This window comes from Myripristis murdjan, chromosome 17 (assembly GCF_902150065.1).
Source record: "Myripristis murdjan chromosome 17, fMyrMur1.1, whole genome shotgun sequence".
Lineage (NCBI taxonomy): Eukaryota > Metazoa > Chordata > Actinopteri > Holocentriformes > Holocentridae > Myripristis > Myripristis murdjan.
Window position 1 is genome coordinate 32,693,555 of NC_043996.1, and position 20,771 is coordinate 32,714,325.

Genomic DNA, 20,771 nt, shown 5'->3' on the forward strand with positions numbered 1-20,771 from the left:
CCATTTTCAGAGGCAAGGCAAGTTTATTTGTATAGCACAGTTCAACACAAGGTAATTCAAAGTGCTTTGCAGAGACATTAAAAGCAACAAGACACAATTTAAAACAATAAAAACAGTCAATTAACACATTAAATAAAAATAAAACATTAAAAAGAATCACAGGGTGGATTTTAAAAAAGGAAAAGGCTTTGAAATAAAACAGAAGATGCAAATGAAACAATAAAAGACATAAAGATGTATTACAGGTGTCACACAGGTGTCATACAGGTGTATTACAGGTGACTTTATTTGTATAGCACCTTTCATACAAGAATTGAATGATAGTGATACTAAAATACAGTAACATAAAATAACAACAGGCTTAAAAGAAGTAGAATAATAAAAGGCATCATAAATCCGCAGTGTGTAGTTAAAAAGTACGGGCAGTATAATACAGCAGGTAAGTATTTAATCTAAGAGTACACTTCAGTAAACAATAGTGTTTTTAGCCCCAGAGGCTAAAAACTGATCGAACAAATTATATATAACATACATAACTATAATTATATGGATTATATTCAATATTTGGAGGAAAATCCTTTGCAAACTGTTGATTTGGCTCCTCCTGAAGTTGTTGCTCTGTCTGATAGGTTTTATTTTGCTTTTTGAGCCTCATGATGGCCTCCTTCACCTGCACCTGCACCTCTTTAGATCGCATGTTGAGGGTTCTGATCAGCAGCTACCAAATGAAAACACAAACACTTTTAATGAACTCCAGAGCTTTTATTTTCTTAATTTGTCATGGAATAATGAGGGAAAAGTCACATCTGGCCATGAAAATGAGGTGACAGTGAATAAAAGTGGCTGTAACTCCTAAAAGGTTAATTCCATATTTTTGTTCAACCCCTTAAATTAAAGCTGAAAGTCTGCACTTCAGTCACGTCTTGATGACTCCATTTCAGATCCACTGTGGTGTGTAAAAGGACAACATTATGAATATTGTGTCTCTGTCCAAATACTTATGGACCTGACTGTATATCAGGACTTCAGAGTCAGCATGCATGGTTATTGTCAAAATTGTTAAGAGCCACAGATTTTCCGAGTTGTCCTTTATTTATATATATATAAAAAAAGTTTATATTCAAATGCTTTCCATTGATTTATGTATCCAAGCCACCTCACAGTACAATGTGTGTCTATATTTTCAGCATGAGGGACGCAGTGAGAATCAAACCAGTGTCCCAGGAAAACTGACAACTATGACATTTTCTTCTGTTTTAATGTCCATCCAGGCTGAGTGTGTGTGATCTGTCAGAGAGAAGCTGTGCAGCTTTGGCCTCACTCATTTGAATATTTGTCTAATTTCAGTTTTTCAATCTGTAAACTTGGACGAATAGCTAATTTTAGATTATTGTGCTGCTGAAATAATCCAACATGTATGTGTATCAGACTGTGTTGTTGTGTTTGGTGTGTCCATGTGCAGGCTGTCAGGCTGTCTGCTCACACAGGAAGGCTGTGCTTCTCTGGCCTCAGCTCTGAGCTCCAACCCCTCCCATCTGAGAGAGCTGGACCTGAGCTACAATCATCCAGGAGACTCAGGAGTGAAGCTGCTCTCTGCTGGACTGGAGGATCCAACCTGCAGACTGGAGGATCTCAGGTATGGAGAGACACACACAGTGTCTTCTAGAGGGCTGAGGAATATTGTTTCATGTTGAATGGTGGATATGAGTGAGGTGCTCTGCTAAATCCTTCATAGGGAAGTTATTTACTGCCCATGTTTCCATCCTCAAAGAGAATCTGCTGCTCTGACTCTGTTTCTTCCTCCAGGGTGGACCATGGTGGAGAGCAGAGGTTGAAACCAGGCGTGAGGAAGTGTAAGTGTGGATTTAGTTTGACTCCTGAACACAAAGCAGCAAACATTCAGCTGTTTAGACGGTGCAGCTGCAGCTTCTGCTGTTTGTTCTCAGCTGCTTTTAATGTTGAACCAAAAATCATTTAGTTGCTGCTCGAGAACAAACAGCGTCTTTATTCCCTGATCCTCATTTGGCTGTTTCATTTTGATCAGTTGATTTTTATTCATTTGGTCACAGCTGACGTCCACAAAGTAAAAATGTCCATGCTTGTATCATCCTGACTGAGTGGTGTCCATCTCTGTGCTGAAATGTCTCACATGTGGAAGTTGTGTGTTTCCAGCGTGGATGTTGTGGGGAAACAGAGGCAGACAACTTCTCTGCTTGACTTGGCCAACTGGCGTGTTGTTTGTTGCAGTGCTAACACGTGTTGCTGCTCAGTAACATGGAGCCGTAACACGCATCACACACTGCTTTTACACCGCCACCAGGAGTTAGCCGTTACTATGGCAACACACTTAGCTCTTAAAGTGAGCGAGTAACACAGAAAGGCCCAAAACAGAACTGAACATGTTGAACATCACAACCAATGACAGGAAAATTATAATGAATTATGACCACAGTTCTGTTATGTGTCTGCTACTAAACTGTAATAATAATGATAACAATAACAATAACAAAACAACAATAAGAACAATGCTAGTAATGCTAATGCTAATAATAGTAATAACAGTCATGACAACAGTTATTATTGTAATTATTTCGCGTTTTTCAAACAAAGCTACAAAGTGCTTTATATAGCAAGATATAATAGGACAAAACATAAAATATAATCTACAAAGTGCAGAATTAAAACAACTGGAATTAAATTCATGACAAAACAGGGATAAAAAGACAAAAAATGATTTCCCATAAAAACCTTTTGCTTTCCATATAAACAGCTCTGGCATCATGAACGTGTTCAACGACTGACTTGAACCTGTTAATAAAGCAACAGATAATAAAGACAACAGGTGTGTTAGATAACAACCTGCTGGTGTTTTGTGTCTTGTTCTCTCCATCAGATTCCTGTGAACTCAAACTGGACACAAACACAGCAAACAGACACCTCGTCCTGTCTGAGGACAACAAGAAGGTGACACGGGTGGAAGAAGAGCAGCCATATCCTGATAACCCAGAGAGGTTTGACTTCTGGCCACAGATCCTGTGTAGAGATGGTCTGACTGGTCGCTGTTACTGGGAGGTCGAGTGGGAAGGAGCGGTTTATATCTCAGTGACTTACAGAGGAATCAGCAGGAGAGGACGCGGTGATGACAGCTGGTTTGGAGGAAACAAAAACTCCTGGAGTCTGGACTGCTCTGATGAAAGTTTCTCTGTCTGCCACAACAACATCAGCACAGACATCCCTGCCCCCTCCTCCCCTCACAGAGTGGCAGTGTATCTGGACTGGCCTGCTGGCTCTCTGTCCTTCTACAGCGTCTCCTCTGACACACTGATCCACCTCCACACCTTCACCTCCACATTCACTCAGCCTCTGTACCCGGGCTTTTGGGTTAGGTTAGGTTCCTCAGTGTCTCTGTGTCAGATGGAGTGAGTCTCCTCCTGTGTGCAGAAACTCTTCTGACATCACACAGTTAACCTGCCTGGCAACATCCAATCAGCTCACTGCATTTTAAGAACTTTAGCAGCGTCGATGTTCATGACGAGTTGCCGCCACAGAGAGATTCATAACACGCTGCTCGTTCAATCACGATGGGAGTGTCAATAAAGTTATTCAACACTTTCCTCAAAGATAATTTTTGAAATCACAAATTGGCAAAAATCATTAGATCACTTTGATATTTCACATTTACTCCCTGACGTTTTTTTTTTTCTTTTCTCTGCATTTTATTTGTTGTTCATTGTATATTTATGGATATTTACAGAATTTGTTCAGATGAAAAATGTTTGTAAAATGTTAATTTCATATTACTGATCTAAATTTAATTCAATAAAGGAAAAAAAGTGACACATTCTGTATTAAAATTAATTTCTATTAATAAAATAATGAAACATTATTTTATTCACAGGTTCACAGGTACAGTCACAGGTACATTATTATTTTATTCACAGGTACAATTCCCCCGCCGGGGGAGTTGTACCTGTGAATCACGACTTCAAAGTCACGAGTCACGACTTCAAACCGTTCCAGGCATAACCGATAAATACAACCGTCTTCAGTTGGGCTGCCATTCTTGTGTACAAAACATAAACCGCGTGACGTTGAACGAGGAAGTTGGAGTACGCTGAGCACAATCGACTTCACAGGCGTGAATTCACAGGTTTGGCTATAGCCCCGCCCACTTTTAACAAGGGTCAATTAATGCAGCAGAGCTCAAATTGCATAGCACATACATATGAAATATCTATTATACAACACAACGACCGAGCAATCTGATTGGTCAATCAGACGTTTAGAATGGGCTCAAATGAGAATGACAGCATGGCTAGCCACCTCAAAAAAACAAACAAACCTCATCACTGAAAATATTACCCCGCCTATATCTTAGTCTGTGTGGTTTCCATGGCAACATGAAACGTTTCACTGAAACCAAAAGCTGCTGTTAACTTTGTTAGCCTGCAAAATGGACCGTTTTGTTGTAAATTTTGATTTCTTTGTTTGGATAAATGGCTGAACGAGGAAGACAGACAGAAGAGAAAAAGGAGAGATACGGGAGAGTGACGAGTGAAGAGCTGGATCAGCTGGAGAGGTCAGGAAATTAAGCCGGTACGGCCCGGTCAGCGTCTTGGGCCGTCAAATGTTTGATTGATTTTATTGATTTATTTCGGTCAATTGAAGCAACAAAAAAGAAGGAAAATATCAGCAACAATGCATAAGTAATCAAAACAAAGCTTGACCGAAAAGGTGTAGGCTGAAGCAGAGCTTATAACGCCTACCCTTATCACAAGTAAACAATTTACACACAATATGAGCTAATTCAACATAACTACTACCTATGTGGTCAACCAGTGATGCAGCTTTCATACAACAGATACAAACCTAACTAAGCTACTAATTAGTAAAATTTATGTCAACCAGAACATCACACGCCAAAAGACCAAAACAAAACAAAACAAAACAAAAAAGCAGCATGGCATGGATTCATGTGATACAAGATGTACTTACTACTTTTTGACAGTGTACTGCATAATTAAAATTTTCTTGAAAAGTTTTTTCAGACTGGCTAATGTAGTCGAGGTTTTTATGTTTTCAGAACAACTATTCCATAAGTTCACCCCCCTTAACAGACGGACAATGACCTTTTACATTTGTGCGGATCTTTGGTTTTTCAAAAACAATTGTTCCCCTCAGATTGTAACCACTGTCCCTCATTTTAAACAGCCTTTGGATACTTTGTGGTAGTAGTCCGTTTCTATCTTTATACATAATCTGTATTATTTTGTAATCTACTAAGTTTTGGAATTTGAGAATATTATGATAAATAAACAATGAATTGGTTGGCTCATTATAGGGTTTTTTGCTTACAATACGTATAACTTTTTTTTGCAATAAAAAGATGGAGTTTGTGTTTGTTTTGTAAGTGTTCCCCCATATCTCTGCTCCGTATGTCATATAAGGGACTATGAATGAATGATAAAGTGTGTATAGGGAGCTTTGATTTAGGAAATCTTGAACTTTGTACATGATTGCAATCGATTTTGACACTTTGGATTTGACATGCTCTACGTGTGGTTTCCAACTGAGTTTATTGTCGATAATTATTCCTAAAAAATTTATATTGGTTACTTTATCAATTCCAATTTCATTTATAAAGATTTTTCTGTCAATGTTTGGAGCACGATTTCCAAATATCATATATTTAGTTTTACCAAGGTGAAGAGATAGTTTATTAACATCAAACCATTTTTTAATAATCTGCAATTCTTCTTCCACTGTATCCAGAAGTTGTTTCAAATGTGCCCCACTACAAAAAATGGTAGTATCATCGGCAAATAATATACACTTAAGTGACTTTGAAACCAAACATAAGTCGTTAATATACAGGATGAACAGCAATGGTCCAAGTACCGAACCCTGTGGCACTCCACACCTAACCTTAAAAAAACCTGAATTTATATTATTAATGTGGACATACTGATACCTGTCTTCCAAATAACTAGTAAGCCAATCATGGGCCAAACCTCTGATTCCATAGCTCTGTAGTTTTGATAATAGTATTTCATGATCAACCGTATCAAAAGCTTTTTGTAAATCTAAAAATATCCCTATTGTGTATTCTTTTCTCTCAGTGGCTTCTGCAATTTGTTCAACAAAATCTACTAGTGCAAGTGAAGTGGTTCGGTCTTTTCTGAATCCATATTGCTGTTCATTAAGTATGTCATGTTTTGAAATAAAATCATTTAACCTCCTAACAAATATTTTTTCTAGAATTTTTGAGAACTGTGGTAACAATGAGATAGGTCTATAATTAGATAGCAGATGTTTATCACCAGATTTGTAAAGTGGAATGACTTTAGCTACTTTCATTTGATTGGGAAATTTCCCAGCCATCAGAGATCGATTACAGATATAATGTAGAGGTTTTATAATACAATCAATAATTTTTTTAATCAGTGACATATCATAACCATTATAATCTGCTGATTTTTTATTTTTGCACTTATAAACAATATCAAATATTTCTTTTTCATCAGTTTCTCTGATGTACATTGACTGAGTAATTTTGTTGATAATATCACTATTTACACCATCTGTACTGCTTGGAGGGATAATGGAATTTGCTAAGTTTCTTCCTACATTAACAAAATATTCATTAAAACTATCTGCTATCTGTTTATTTTCATCAATCAAGTTATTGTCCAAATAAAAATACTGTGGGTAATTTCGTTTATTTTTTTGTTTTTTAATGATTTCATTCAGAATTTTCCATGTGTTTTTGGTACTGGACCTATTTTTTTCAAGTAGTTTACCATAATGTGTTTTTTTGCTATTTCTCATAATACTAGTCAGTTTATTTTTATATGTTTTGTACCTGTTTTCAGTTTCCTTTGTTCTATGTTTTATGAATTCCTTATACAATAATTGTTTCTTTTTACAAGCATTTTGTATCCCTTTTGTTATCCATGGCTTATCCACATATTTGTTTTCTTCAGTTTTAATCATAAGCGGACAGTGTTTATCGTACAGGTTAGATATAATTGAGTTGAATGTCTTATAAGATTCATCTACGTCTTCAACATAAATTTCACTCCAGTCCTGATTAAATAAATCCTTCCTAAGATGGTCAATAGCACTCTCCGTTATTCGTCTAACCAATCTCTTGGGCTTTTTTCCTTCATTCTTTTTAACATTGGATTCAAAGGCTACAAACACAGGCAAGTGATCACTAACATCATTTATAAGTAAACCTCCAATTATATTTCCCTCAGTAACATTCGAAAATATATTGTCAATGAGCGTAGCTGTGTTTACAGTTATCCTGCTAGGGTGTGTGATTGAAGGATACAATCCCATACAGAACATTGAGTTTATGAAATCTGTTATCTGAATTTGTCCATGAGGATTCAAGAGATCAATATTGAAATCTCCACAGACAAACAGCAGTTTCTTTTTATTTATTGAGCTGTAGATTTCAGATAATTTATCATTAAATATATTGATATTAGAGCCAGGAGCTCTATATACACAACTAATAATTATATTTTTTGATTTCTCTGATTTGATTTCAACTGTAATACATTCCATGATGTTTTCTATTGTAAAAGACATATTTTTAACAATTTCACAGTGATAAGATGACTTAATATATAGTGCAACACCCCCACGCCTTTTGTTCAACCTATTCCTCGTAAACAAATCATATCCTTCAATTTGCACCATGGGAGTATGATCGTCATTTAACCAAGTCTCAGAGACAGCTATGACGGAGAAATTCTTGTTATTATGTATCAGACAATCCTGAATTTTAGCGATATTCATACAGAGACTCCTACTATTGAAATGTATTATAGAAAAAGTCTGATCAATGATGACATTATTTCTAAATTGTTCTTCTGTAAAATAGTTACATTGTTGTGTTATGGTGTGAAGAAAATGGTTATCAGGGTCAATATCATGTTCAATATCGTGAAATCTGTGGTCTGTGAAGTCAAAAGTTTGTAGACAGAGTTCGTTCGCGGAAGTGAAAGGCTGAACGGAGTTTGTTCTCGTCACAGTTTCAGTACTTGTCGATCCATTATCATACAAGTCCATGAAGATGAAGATGAGGATCAGTACTTACTTGTAATGATGAATCGTGTTGGTAAGATACATCTCTGTCACTCACTTCTATGTCTTAAACTTGTCCAGATCCGCGAGCTCTCTTACCCAGATGGCTTTGGCCTCCTCCGGTGATCCCTTTAACCTGATCCACACTTTGCTGTTTCTCGTCCAGGTTGCCTGTATTTTGTTTTGTTTCCTGAGAGCCCTGGCTTGCCAGGCGATGTCCGCGTTCCTCTTTGTTAAATGTTCGTTGATGTAAACATCCGATCCTCTTAGTTTTTTTCCTTGTCGTAGCAGGTCGGTCTTAACTTTCCTATTTACAAATCGGATAACAATCGCTGGTTTTGCTTTGTTATCCTTCCTCGGAAGTGCATGACAGGCGGAGACGGAAGAACTGTCAATGTCTATGTCTTTCGAGGCAAAAAACTGTAGTACCTGCTGCTCCAGTGAGTGTGTCTCTCCCGGTGAGTCATCCTCCGCGGTCAGGCCCGGTTGTTGCCCTCGCGTATGAGCGGTGTCTGATGTTTAATCCGCTCACAATCACATCATCCATTCTCGTATACTGTTCCAGATTATCCACTCTTTTCTCCAAGAAACTGATTTTCTTGTCTTTTTCCAGAACAATTTTCTTTAATTGACATACTTCCTCCATCAATCCAACCAGCTTTTTCTGTTGCTGTGCCACTTTACTCATCTCCTCGGAAAGGTAGTTTAGAGACTGTTTAATCTCCTCCATTTCTTCATTTTTCTTTGGTGGCATTTTGATTCACAAGAAAAAGCCTGCTTAAATTAGTTTTTTGTCAGCGTTTGTGGAGAAGCACGAGGCCAGCGCTGTGCCTCTCTCTCTCTCGCTCCAGCCGCTCACAGACCAATCAGACTTTCTGGCTAGTTAATCTAACAATCTAGATTATTTTGATGATGCATTGTTTACTTTTGCTACCATTAATCATAAGATAGCTCCAACACCAATCCCAAATGTCTACAAGACTACCTGACAAACACCGGGCAGACAGCTGATTTCTCACCTGTAAGGAAAGAAGAGCTGAACAAGATCCTCTGTGAATTTTATGGAGCTTTAATTTCTATAACAAAGAGAATGAAATGCCTCAGGGGAGTCAGCACCATGGACAGTACCTGCTGAGGCAGATTCAGCACCACGGACAGTACCTGCTGAGGCAGATTCAGCACCACGGACAGTACCTGCTGAGGCAGATTCAGCACCACAGACAGTAGGCTACCTGTAGGATTTTCCATGGCGATGTGCGGCTATAACTTTGTTCTTGTTATTAATGTGTTAATGTTATCAGTTATTAATTAGCCTATTAATCGTTATTAATTTGTTTAGTCTTTATGAGTTTCATAGGCCATTGATTTAATTAATTAGTTTGTTCGCATCTGTATATTGAAAACAGATGTCTGTGAAAACTGTCGTCTTTATTTCAGAGGTACATTGATAACAGCCTGAAAAGGTGATTAATAAAAGCCCCTGAAAGGTGGGGTTGAAATTATATAACTCTGATTGGCCTTAATGTGACTGCTTACTGTCGTACTTCTGCTGCTTAGCCAAATTAATCGGAGCTGACATTAAATTGGAGTGACACACCCCCAGCTGAAATAAAACATCTGCCGGTGAGTTTATGAAAAGACAAGTTTGTTCTGGCGCCGACAATGGAAAGCAGTAGCCTATATTTAAATATAACTGTTAATATAAGTTATTATAAGTTGGTTGTAGACAAAGATCAGCTGTGCTGCTGGGTCGTTGTCACGGCACCTGTTAGATTAAAAATGACTGAGAAGTCGGCAGAAGTATAACTATCAGTCCATGAAAAAAAAATTGGCTGACAAGCACCTGTATGGATGTTTTTTGTTTTTTTTTAATGTGAACATATAAACTTTTTTATTAAAAAAAAAATAAATAATAGAAATAACTAAGAAATCAGGTCCAGGATCACCAATCTGAGCTTCAAATATATGATTTAAATCATTTTGTTTGGTTTTATATTTTGTTGCAATTTTTCTGTTTTTTTTTTTTTTTTTTTTTTTGGTTGCTGTTTTCGTTTTCTTCTCTCTTTTTTCTTTTGCTAATTTTCCAGTTATTTCTTGTAAAGTTTAACTAATGTCTGGCCAGCTAAATTACTAATTTTGTGCTCTTTTTCGTGATACTTTTGTGAATATTTTCAATATAGCATATAACGGTTTTGGTAATAAAGTTTCTCCATCAGCATCCTGGGGATTTTTATTATAATTTTTGTAATATCATTTTAAATATGTCTTTATTTTTTTTAAAGGTTTTACTATTTTTTTCCCCTTTTGTTATCTATTTAATGGGGATGTTTTGCGGTAATGTTTTGCTATTTTTTAAAAACTATTTTCTTCCTAATTTCTAGGCCATTTCTTCATAATTTCCTCATCACCTTTTTCCCTACATCACATGTGTCAAACTGGTGCCATGGAGAGCAAAGAAGCTGCAGGTTTTCATTCTAACCAAAAACTCCACCAGGTGAGTTCACTGATCACCTCACCTTCAAGAAAAGAGGAGGAACCAATCAGTGAACTCCTGGTGGAGTTTTTGGTTGGAACGAAAACCTGCAGCCTCTTCATACCAGTTTGACACTCCTGCCTGCTGGGCTTGAAAGAAATCCAGTGAATTGGCTCAGGAGCAAATACCAGAGCAGCAATCCCCAGACCAGTCCTCATGACCCCCTGTCCTGTCCTGTCCTTCAGGTTTTGGTTCCAGCTCTGCTCTTGCACACCTGACCCAATTAAGGTCCACATACCTTCATGCACACCCTACACAGGTAGATCTGTATCAACCAATCAGCATGCAGTCCTTAAATGGACCAGGTGTGAAAGAGCAGAGCTGAAACAGAAGCAGGACAGGGCTGGGGGTCCTGGGGGACAGGGGGTCCTGGAGGACAGGGGGTCCTGGAGGATTGGGCTGGAGCGCAGTTTTGTTATTTTTCTGGTTGTAGTTCCTGTCCAGTCCAGCAGGTGGCGACAGAAAGCTGCCGTCTCACTGCAGGGCGCGAGCCTGGCAAATCCAATCTGCCCCATCAAGGCTCCCAGCTTTCATTTCTTCATTACTTTGCCCTGTATGCGGCGTAGCCTCTGAAATTGGCCAAATGGGATATTATCTTTTAAGGATTTGGTATGAAAAGACTTAGCGTGGAGGATCCTATTCCTGTCTGTTTGTTTCCTGAAAATGGACGTATGGAGATCCCCAGTGTCAGTCTTGGTGATGTTCACATCCAAAAAGTTTAGACTGGTTTCACTATAGTCAAGAGAGAGCTTGATGTGTGCATTGGTTCCATTCAGATACTGATGAAATTACCTGAATAATGAAACTAACTAACCCGAACCCTAAAATAATGATGAATAACTGTAACTCTAACCCTAAAATAATGATGAATAACCCTAACCCTAACCCTAAAATAATGATGAATAACCCTAACCCTAACCCTAAAATAATGATGAATAACCCTAACCCTAACCTGTATTAGAGATTCTCTGACTAAGCTAGTTCTCATGCAACTCAAATCACCACCTGCAGCAGAAGCACATGTGTCATTTATTGAAACGCCTATTCCCATAGACATTCGTTACAGGCATTTCCGGTTTTAAAACAATTTCAAAATAAGAGTATATACACAATTGAGAGCACTTAATACACGAATGTCAACACAAAGGGGCTGAAAGACAGAAGGTAAGTTATGTCAGTGTGTCAGGAAGAGGCTTGGAAAGATTCAGGTTAGCTAAAGCTGATCAGTATTGACAATATAACAGATCATGACAAGAAAAATAAAGGAACTGGTTTGTGCTGATTCTGTTGTTCACAGTTTTCATTTTTTGAACTAGATGGTGAATCCTAAAACAAATGATAGGACTTGATACAGCTGAGTTTAAATGTCTTCACTGGGATAGAACACTACAGTGCTGCTGTGATGTATCTGATGCAGCGTCCAGTCACTAACTGATATCCAATAAGGATATCATTTAAAATTCAAATGTCATGTTTTTATATGTGGTTTGACTGCTGTATGTTTGAAATCTCCTCAACACAAAGTTGATGTCATTCAGGAGTGAGGATGGAGAGAAAGAAGAGAGTCAGAGAGAGGAAGAATGAGGGCAGACAGGAAGGCCACAGGTTGCTCTGATATCAGGTGGAAGTGCAGGAACAGCCACTTGATGCTCCTGAAATGTGTCTGCACAGCCTCAGAAAGCAGCTCGTTGTTCTCCTGCACACAGAGGACAGGATGGATCACAGTTTGCTTTCAGTGCTCAACATGAAAATCCTCCTGTTGGCCCTTCGCACAATTAACATGTCGTTCCTCCCTTCCTCCACCAGGTGGAGTCTTATCCCTCTGAGCACATGAAGCCCTAATAACTACAGGCTGAACATGTGAATGTCTGGATCTTTACCACAACACTCTTATTGTTCATTGCACTTTTATGTCTTCTCATGCAGATTTTTCTCTCCCTGCTGGTTTCCCCAACACACAGAGAACACTGAGAACACACATATTTTTGACTTCCTGTTGTCGCTCCTCCCGCTGAGGAGCCGAAAGTGAAAGCAAACATTTGTCCTGTGACTCCGCCATCAGCGTCTCCGGTAAGACTGCAGATTCTCTATTTAGCTGGAAACTATCAGACTGCAGCCTGAGAAAGAAGCTGTGTGTGTGTGTGTGTGTGTGTGTGTGTGTGTGTGTGTGTGTGTGTGTGTGTGTGTGTGTGTGTGTGTGTGTGTGTGTGAGTGTGTGTGTGTGTGTGTGTGTGTGTGTGTGACCCCGTTCACACCTGGAAGCGATCAGCTGATTCCGAAACAGGGCGCGTGTTTATTTCTGGATTTTAGGATCAAATGTTTGATGTCGCTCTCATGTTTCAGGTGTTGGTCGAGATTCGTGTTTCCCCGTCAGGTGTCAACATCATGTCAACATCAATGTTAATTCCTTACTTTGACTCTAAATGAGGAAGTGACGGCGGCGCGCAGCAAACAGGGGCCGCACGCCATTTGTCTTTCCTGCCGCTCCTCTCCCTTCAAAATCAACAGTTTAAAGGTAAAATAATGATGAGAATTATAATGAGAAGAAGAACAAGGGAGATTATAAAAATAAAAATGTAACACTGTTTTCATTATTACATCAATGGATCTTGCACAGACATTTCCCAAATCCATAGTTTCATATCTGCTGACTTCCATGTGACTCATGGAAAGCTTGTTGTCCTGAATGAGCCGCTGTGTTTGTGTCAAGGTGTCGGCTCGGCTATGGAGCCATTTGGGAGAAGAATGAAGGGGCTCCCTGCCTCTGAAAGCTCTCTGTCTGGGGAACATGACAGCCAGACCAAAGCTAAGAGGTGAGATGAGGATCTCTGACTGTCCATGACTGTTCTCCATCTCAGAGCTCAGCAGGCAAATCAGCACAGCAGCATTATTCACAGGAGAAGCTCTGTGTGTGCTTACATCATATTTTATTTCTATGTTTTAATGTCAAGTTATTATTTTCTTGGTGTGTCACTAAGAAAGTAAAGCAGATCCCTTCAGTGTGTTCATGATGTTTCTATCAGGATCCAGCAGGAGAGACCAGACTCCCCTGGACCTGGACCTGAGCCCAGCTGTGTGTCCATGAAGAGTGATCGGTCTATGGGATGTCCTATTTTCTTCAAAGACAGCCTCCACTCTGAGGATGATGGGTAATTATTTCAAATTGATGATAAATCAGATGTTTTTCTGTCATCAGATTCATGAGATCCAGAATTGCTTTGATCCTTCAGACTCTGTTGACTGAGTTTCCTCTTTCAAAACATCACAGTCAATAACCATGTGTGTGTGTGTGTGTGTGTGTGTGTGTGTGTGTCCTCCACAGAGTCCAGCAGCAGAGCTCAGAGGTTCCCAGTGCTCAGTCTGCCCAGCAGCATCAAACAGACCTGGCCTCCATATTTAAGGTGTGGAAATGTCCAACAACATAGCGACTGAAAAACAGCCATTCTGCTCTGAATCGTCTCCGTGCTGCTCTCTTCACATCTTTCAGGCTGGATTACAGCAACAAGGATTCATTTAATCTGAGATTAGTTCCAGTCAGAGTCAGTGTTGGAAATGAAGGATGTCCCGTTGTCCTGGGGACGATAAAAACAGCAGCGGGGACACAAATCTACAGTGTCTGGGACAGCAGAGAAACTCACCATCACAAATGAAATGATTGTAAAAGAAGTGAAATGTGTCAGTGTGCCTACTGGTGATGAAGGCAGAGCGTCACTGGGAGGCTGTGTCCACATGGTTTGTGTCAGTCACTCTGTCCACAGGGATTAAAAGCTGGTGTCTCTCACTGCTTCTACAGCGCTCAGCTTTTCTTCCATGGGCTCGCTGCCACTTGGCTTTGTAAAATATCTGATGTGAGCTGAGCTGCCTGCAGAACTCGCTGCTTTAGACAAGAATACGCTCACAAGGCTGAATGCAAAATGCTTCCATGTTGGATCTCCAACACGGGCTGTTTGCAGAAATCAGCCGCTTCACACGGGCAGCTGTGCACCTCCGTCCACGGCCCAGAGGTTCCACTCTGTGATGCAGAGAAGGCAGGAAAAAGTGGCAAAGCAGCAGCACAAGAAGAGGACTGATGCTGAAAGACAGTGTGTGTGTACATTTCCATCGGCGTCCACCAATCAGAGACAGGTTTGCATTTGCGCTGCAGTTTGTGATGCATTTACTGATCCAGCAGTCAGAAATACAGAAAAAACAGTCACTCATCCAGTCAGCAACAGAATATTGAAAAGTGACTGTGGCCAAACACCTCGGCTGATTTCATGTTTTTATTCAGATCTCAGTGCAGTGAACAAGCAGAACGTCCATGTTGGACCAGAGTGAGTCAGTAAAGTGATGACTTACTGAAATAAAGTTATTAAACCATATGTACTGTGTACAATGAAAAAAGATCTTTAATTTTGGACAGTGGTTGTTCAGTCTGGGACAGCTGAAGGCAGAATTCGGGACAGCTTCCAGACACTGAGGGAAAAACGTCATTTTGAGCCCTGGGAGTTTAGCAAAGCCCGGTTTAAAAAGAGCAGATCAGATTTCAAAGGAAGCAGAGCTCTGCTGCTCAATTCAAAACTGATCCTGATTCAGTTGGTCCAAGTTTACAGATTTCAACTTTCCTCAGCGGATGACAGTTCAGTGAAGATGCTCACTGGGAAAACAGAGGAACAAGTGATCACATGAAGGTTGAGGACTAAAAGCAGACGGACTCACATGCTGTCAGAAGCCAGGAAGCAGAAAGAGAGAAAGCAGTTTGTCTGTTTCCTCTGACAGGGGAACCAGTTTGCTGTGGCTCGCTAACAAGCAGTGAGCTGCTCATCGTGGCTCCACAGACGTTCAAACTTCTCCTCCTCTTCTGAGAAACAGGTTGGGCTGAAGAAATGCAGCAGGGCGAACAAATCCTGCAAGAGAAAAGAAAACAATCATTAGAGAAAAGAGACTTTCTGACTGACAGGACAGTCTGTCTCTGTCTTTGAACAACTCCATCATTTTGCTCCAAAATGCAGACTTTTTCAAAGTTAAAGCCCCTCAAGTGTAAATTAAAGTTAAAACCAGATCACAGTTAAAGGTCGGTGCAAACCGTGATGTAACTGGGTTTAAAAATGAATCCTCGTTGGTGCAGCCCAGCCTCAGGCTCTTTGACCTGCATTTGATTTTGTGTTTTGTGTCCAAAATTGAATATGGAAGTTTAATTCTTTTATTTTTGTGTTGCAGCTGCTGGAGGAGAACATGGTCACCTTTGTGAAGAACGAGCTGAAAAACCTGCAGAGGTCTCTGAGGCCAGATTACCCAGAATGCTTAGAGAGGCAGAGGGAGGATGAGGAGGAAGAGCAGAGGAGGAGCAGGGAGTTTTTTCTGCAGATCACACTGCACTTCCTGAGGAGGATGAAGCAGGAGGAGCTGGCTGAGCGTCTGAGGAGCAGTAAGGAAAAAAAATTAAATTTAAATAAAAAAATCTTAGTTTTAGTCTTTTTGCTTCATGATTTTTCTTCTTTGGCTGTGCACTCGACGTCCAGCTCTCCTAAACTCTGAGAAACTTTTAAATTCTCTTCCTCATTTCTCACAAACTCCCACTCATTACCGCAAAATGTCAATTAGCAGCCGAGTGAAACAGCCAATCAGATCAAAGCAGCTGTGATGCGTCAGGCTGTTGCTTGATGACAGATTATTTCAGCCTCTGAGTTTTCCTCCCGGCCAGCAGGGGGCGGCTCGTCCTCCTCCTGCCTGCCGGTGGAAAGCAGCTTCCTGTTTTCCCGTCTCGTCCCGCCGGCTTCCCCGGGACAGCGGCGGCGCTCCGGCTGAGGCAGCGCTGTGTTGTTTGTTCAACTGGGAACTTTATTCTCCCCAAATCCTGATCGGGACGTGCAGCTCTTCGTTTGTTCCTGCAGTCTGTTGTTTGGCGGCGGCTGCTTTGTGTTGTCGTCCTCTGATAGCTCATGTTTACAGAGGTTTTGTCATGGCAACGCCTTGACCAATCAGGATGGACAGCCGTTTTAGCTCCTCCTAAAAGTTCCTGGAGCAGGGCCCAAATCGGCTTCCAGGAACTCTAACCTGGAACCATGTTCTTGCCATAGAAACGATTGCAGAACTCATAAAACAGCCTTCAGGTCTCGGCACACCTCGCTACGTTCTGACAGTCGAACAGGAACAATAGGTCCATTTACCAGGAAATATTCACATTTCTCAGATGTAATACAACATCGTTTTGTTGATGTTTTTGTTGTTTGTTCATTCAGAAACTGCGGCTGCAGCGTGCCAACGTGAACTCAGATCTAAGCTGAAGAAGAAGTGTGAGTGTGTGTTTGAGGGGATTGCTAAAGCAGGAAACCCAACACTTCTGAATCAGATCTACACAGAGCTGTACATCACAGAGGGAGGGAGTGGAGAGCTCAATGAGGAACATGAGGTCAGATGGATTGAAACAGCATCCAGGAAACCAGACACACCAGAAACACCAATCACATGTGAGGACATCTTTAAACCTTTACCTGGAAGAGATGGACCAATCAGAGCAGTGATGACAAAGGGAGTGGCTGGCATTGGGAAAACAGTCTTAACACAGAAGTTCACTCTGGACTGGGCTGAACACAAAGCCAACCAGCATGTCCACTTCACATTTCCATTCACTTTCAGAGAGCTGAATCTGCTGAGAGGGAAAAAGTTGAGCTTGGTGGAACTTGTTCATCACTTCTTCACTGAGACCAAAGAAGCAGGAATCAGCAGGTTTGAGCAGTTCCAGGTTGTGTTGATCTTTGACGGTCTGGATGAGTGTCGACTTCCTCTGGACTTCAACAACAACCAGATCCTGACTGATGTTACAGAGTCCACCTCAGTGGATGTTCTGCTGACAAACCTCATCAAGGGGAACCTGCTTCCCTCTGCTCGCCTCTGGATAACCACACGACCCGCAGCGGCCAATCAGATCCCTCCTGAGTGCGTTGGCATGGTGACGGAGGTGAGAGGCTTCACTGACCCACAGAAGGAGGAATACTTCAGGAAGAGATTCAGAAATGAGGAGCAGGCCAGCAGAATCATCTCCCACATCAAGATGTCACGAAGCCTCCACATCATGTGCCACATCCCAGTCTTCTGCTGGATCACTGCTACAGTTCTGGAGGACGTGTTGAAGACCAGTGAGGGAGGAGACCTGCCCAAGACCCTGACTGAGATGTACATCCACTTCCTGCTGGTTCAGTCCAAAGTGCAGAACCTCAAGTATCATGGGAGAGCTGGAACAGATCCACACTGGACTCCAGAGACCAGGAAGATGATCCGGTCTCTGGGAAAACTGGCTTTTGAGCAGCTGGAGAAAGGCAACCTGATCTTCTATGAAACAGACCTGGCAGAGTGTGGCATTGATATCAGAGCAGCCTCAGTGTACTCAGGAGTGTTCACACAGATCTTTAAAGAGGAGCGTGGGCTGTACCAGGACAAGGTTTTCTGCTTCGTCCATCTGAGCCTTCAGGAGTTTCTGGCTGCTCTTCATGTCTTTGTGACCTTCATCAACTCTGGAGTCAATCTGCTGTTCCAACAATCAGCCTCCTGGTGGTCTGCACTGTTCAACAAGAAATCTGAACTACACCTCCTCCAGAGTGCTGTGGACAAGGCCTTACAGAGTCCAAATGGTCACCTGGACTTGTTCCTGCGCTTCCTCCTGGGTCTTTCACTGCCGACCAATCAGACTCTCCTACGAGGCCTGATGACACAGACAGGAAGTAGCTCACAGACCAATCAGGAAACAGTCCAGTTCATCAAGGAGAATATCCAGGACAGTCCCTCTCCAGAGAGAAGCATCAACCTGTTCCACTGTCTGAATGAGCTGAATGACCATTCTCTAGTGGAGGAGATCCAACAGTACCTGAGTTCAGGACGTCTCTCCACAGACAAACTGTCCCCTGCTCAGTGGTCAGCTCTGGTCTTCATCTTACTGTCATCAGAAGAAGATCTGGAGGTGTTTGACCTGAAGAAATACTCTGCTTCAGAGGAGGCTCTTCTGAGGCTGCTGCCAGTGGTCAAAGCCTCCAGGAAATCTGTGTAGGTTCATTTAGAATTGGATATATTCAATACTTTAATTTTGGTGAACTATAGGTGAATTTTATTACATGAGAAAAAAGCTGATATTTTCAGCTTTACCTTGTTCTTCACTAATTCCTCCTCAGGCTGAGTGGCTGTAATCTGTCAGAGAGAAGCTGTGCAGCTCTGGCCTCAGTTCTCAGCTCCCAGTCCTCTAGTCTGAGAGAGCTGGACCTGAGTAACAACCAGCTGCAGGATTCAGGAGTGAAGCGTCTCTCTGCTGGACTGGAGAGTCCACACTGCAGACTGGAGGCTCTCAGGTCAGGATCAGAGAACTCAAGAGCTTTCAAACTGGACTAAATGAAAACACAAAGCCCATCACACATTTGAATATTTGTCTGAATGAACCAGCTAATTTCAGATTAGTGAGCTGCTGAAATAATCCAACATGTATGTGTATCAGACTGTGTTGTTGTGTTTGGTGTGTCCATGTGCAGGCTGTCAGGCTGTCTGCTCACACAGGAAGGCTGTGCTTCTCTGGCCTCAGCTCTGAGCTCCAACCCCTCCCATCTGAGAGAGCTGGACCTGAGCTACAATCATCCAGGAGACTCAGGAGTGAAGCTGCTCTCTGCTGGACTGGAGGATCCAACCTGGAGACTGGAGGCTCTCAGGTCAGACCCAGTATTTCTTTTTTTCCTCCAAATGTTTTAACACATGTGTCCAAATGGACTTCCTGACTGGAAAAGCATGTCGACTTTCAGCTTTATTTTAAGGGTTTGAGCAGAAATATGGCACCAACTGTTTTGGAATTACAGCCACTTTTATACACTGTCACCCCATTTTCAGAGGCAAGGCAAGTTTATTTGTATAGCACAGTTCAACACAAGGTAATTCAAAGTGCTTTGCAGAGACATTAAAAGCAACGAGACACAATTTAAAACAATAAAAACAGTCAATTAACACATTAAATAAAAATAAAACATTAAAAAGAATCACAGGGTGGAATTAAAAAAAGGAAAAGGCTTTGAAATAAAACAGAAGATGCAAATGAAACAATAAAAGACAAAGATGTATTACAGGTGTATTACAGGTGTCATACAGGTTTATTACAGTTGACTTTATTTGTATAGCACCTTTCATACAAGAATTGAATGATAGTGATAATAAAATACAGTAACATAAAATAACAACAGGCTTAAAAGAAGAATAATAATAAAAGGCATAAATCCGCAGTGTGTAGTTAAAAAGTATGGGCAGTAGAATACAGCAGGTAAGTATTTAATCTAAGAGTACACTTCATGGATTATATTCAATATTTGGAGGAAAATCCTTTGCAAACTGTTGATTTGGCTCCTCCTAAAGTTGTTGCTATCTGTCTGATAGGTTTTATTTTGCTTTTTGAGCCTCATGATGGCCTCCTTCAACTGCACCTGCACCTCTTTAGATCGCATGTTGAGGGTTCTGATCAACAGCTACCAAATGAAAACACAAAGACTTTTAATGAATTTCAGACCTTTTATTTTCTTCATTTGTCATGGAATAATGAGGGAAAAGTCACACCTGGCCATGAAAATGAGGTGACAGTGTATAAAAGTGGCTGTAATTCCTAAAAGGTTAATTCTATATTTTTGTTTAATCCCTTAAATTAAAGCTGAAAGTCTGCACTTCAGTCACGTCTTGACTCCATTTCAGATCCTCTGTGGTGTGTACAAGGAGAACATTATGAATATTGTGTCTCTGTCCAAATACTTATGGACCTGACTGTATATCAGGACTTCAGAGTCAGCATGCATGGTTATTGTCAAAATTGTTAAGAGCCACTGATTTTCCGAGTGGTTCTTTATTTATAAAACAAAACAAAAAAAAAAAAAAAAAAAAAAAAAGTTTATATTCAAATGCTTTCCATTGATTTATGTATCCAAGCCACCTCACAGTACAATGTGTGTCTATATTTTCAGCATGAGGGACGCAGTGAGAATCAAACCAGTGTCCCTGGTGTTGTTAGAGCTGCATTCAGCTCAGTGAGCTACAGCAGCATGCAGAGCTCACTGTCAGCTTGCTTTTAGATCAGGCTGTCATGAAGAAAGATTGTGTGGAGTTTTCCCATGCTCAAACATATTAGTGTATTTTCTGCCACTTTTGC

General features: G+C 40.8%; 1 long non-coding RNA gene across 1 annotated transcript; it reads left to right on the top strand.

The window, feature by feature from the left end:
* Positions 1-12,416: 12,416 nt before the first annotated feature.
* Positions 12,417-13,749, top strand: LOC115374754 (uncharacterized). Its single transcript, XR_003929658.1, has 4 exons — positions 12,417-12,700; positions 12,974-13,145; positions 13,341-13,443; positions 13,654-13,749. It is a non-coding gene; the product is annotated as an uncharacterized LOC115374754 (long non-coding RNA).
* Positions 13,750-20,771: the final 7,022 nt, after the last annotated feature.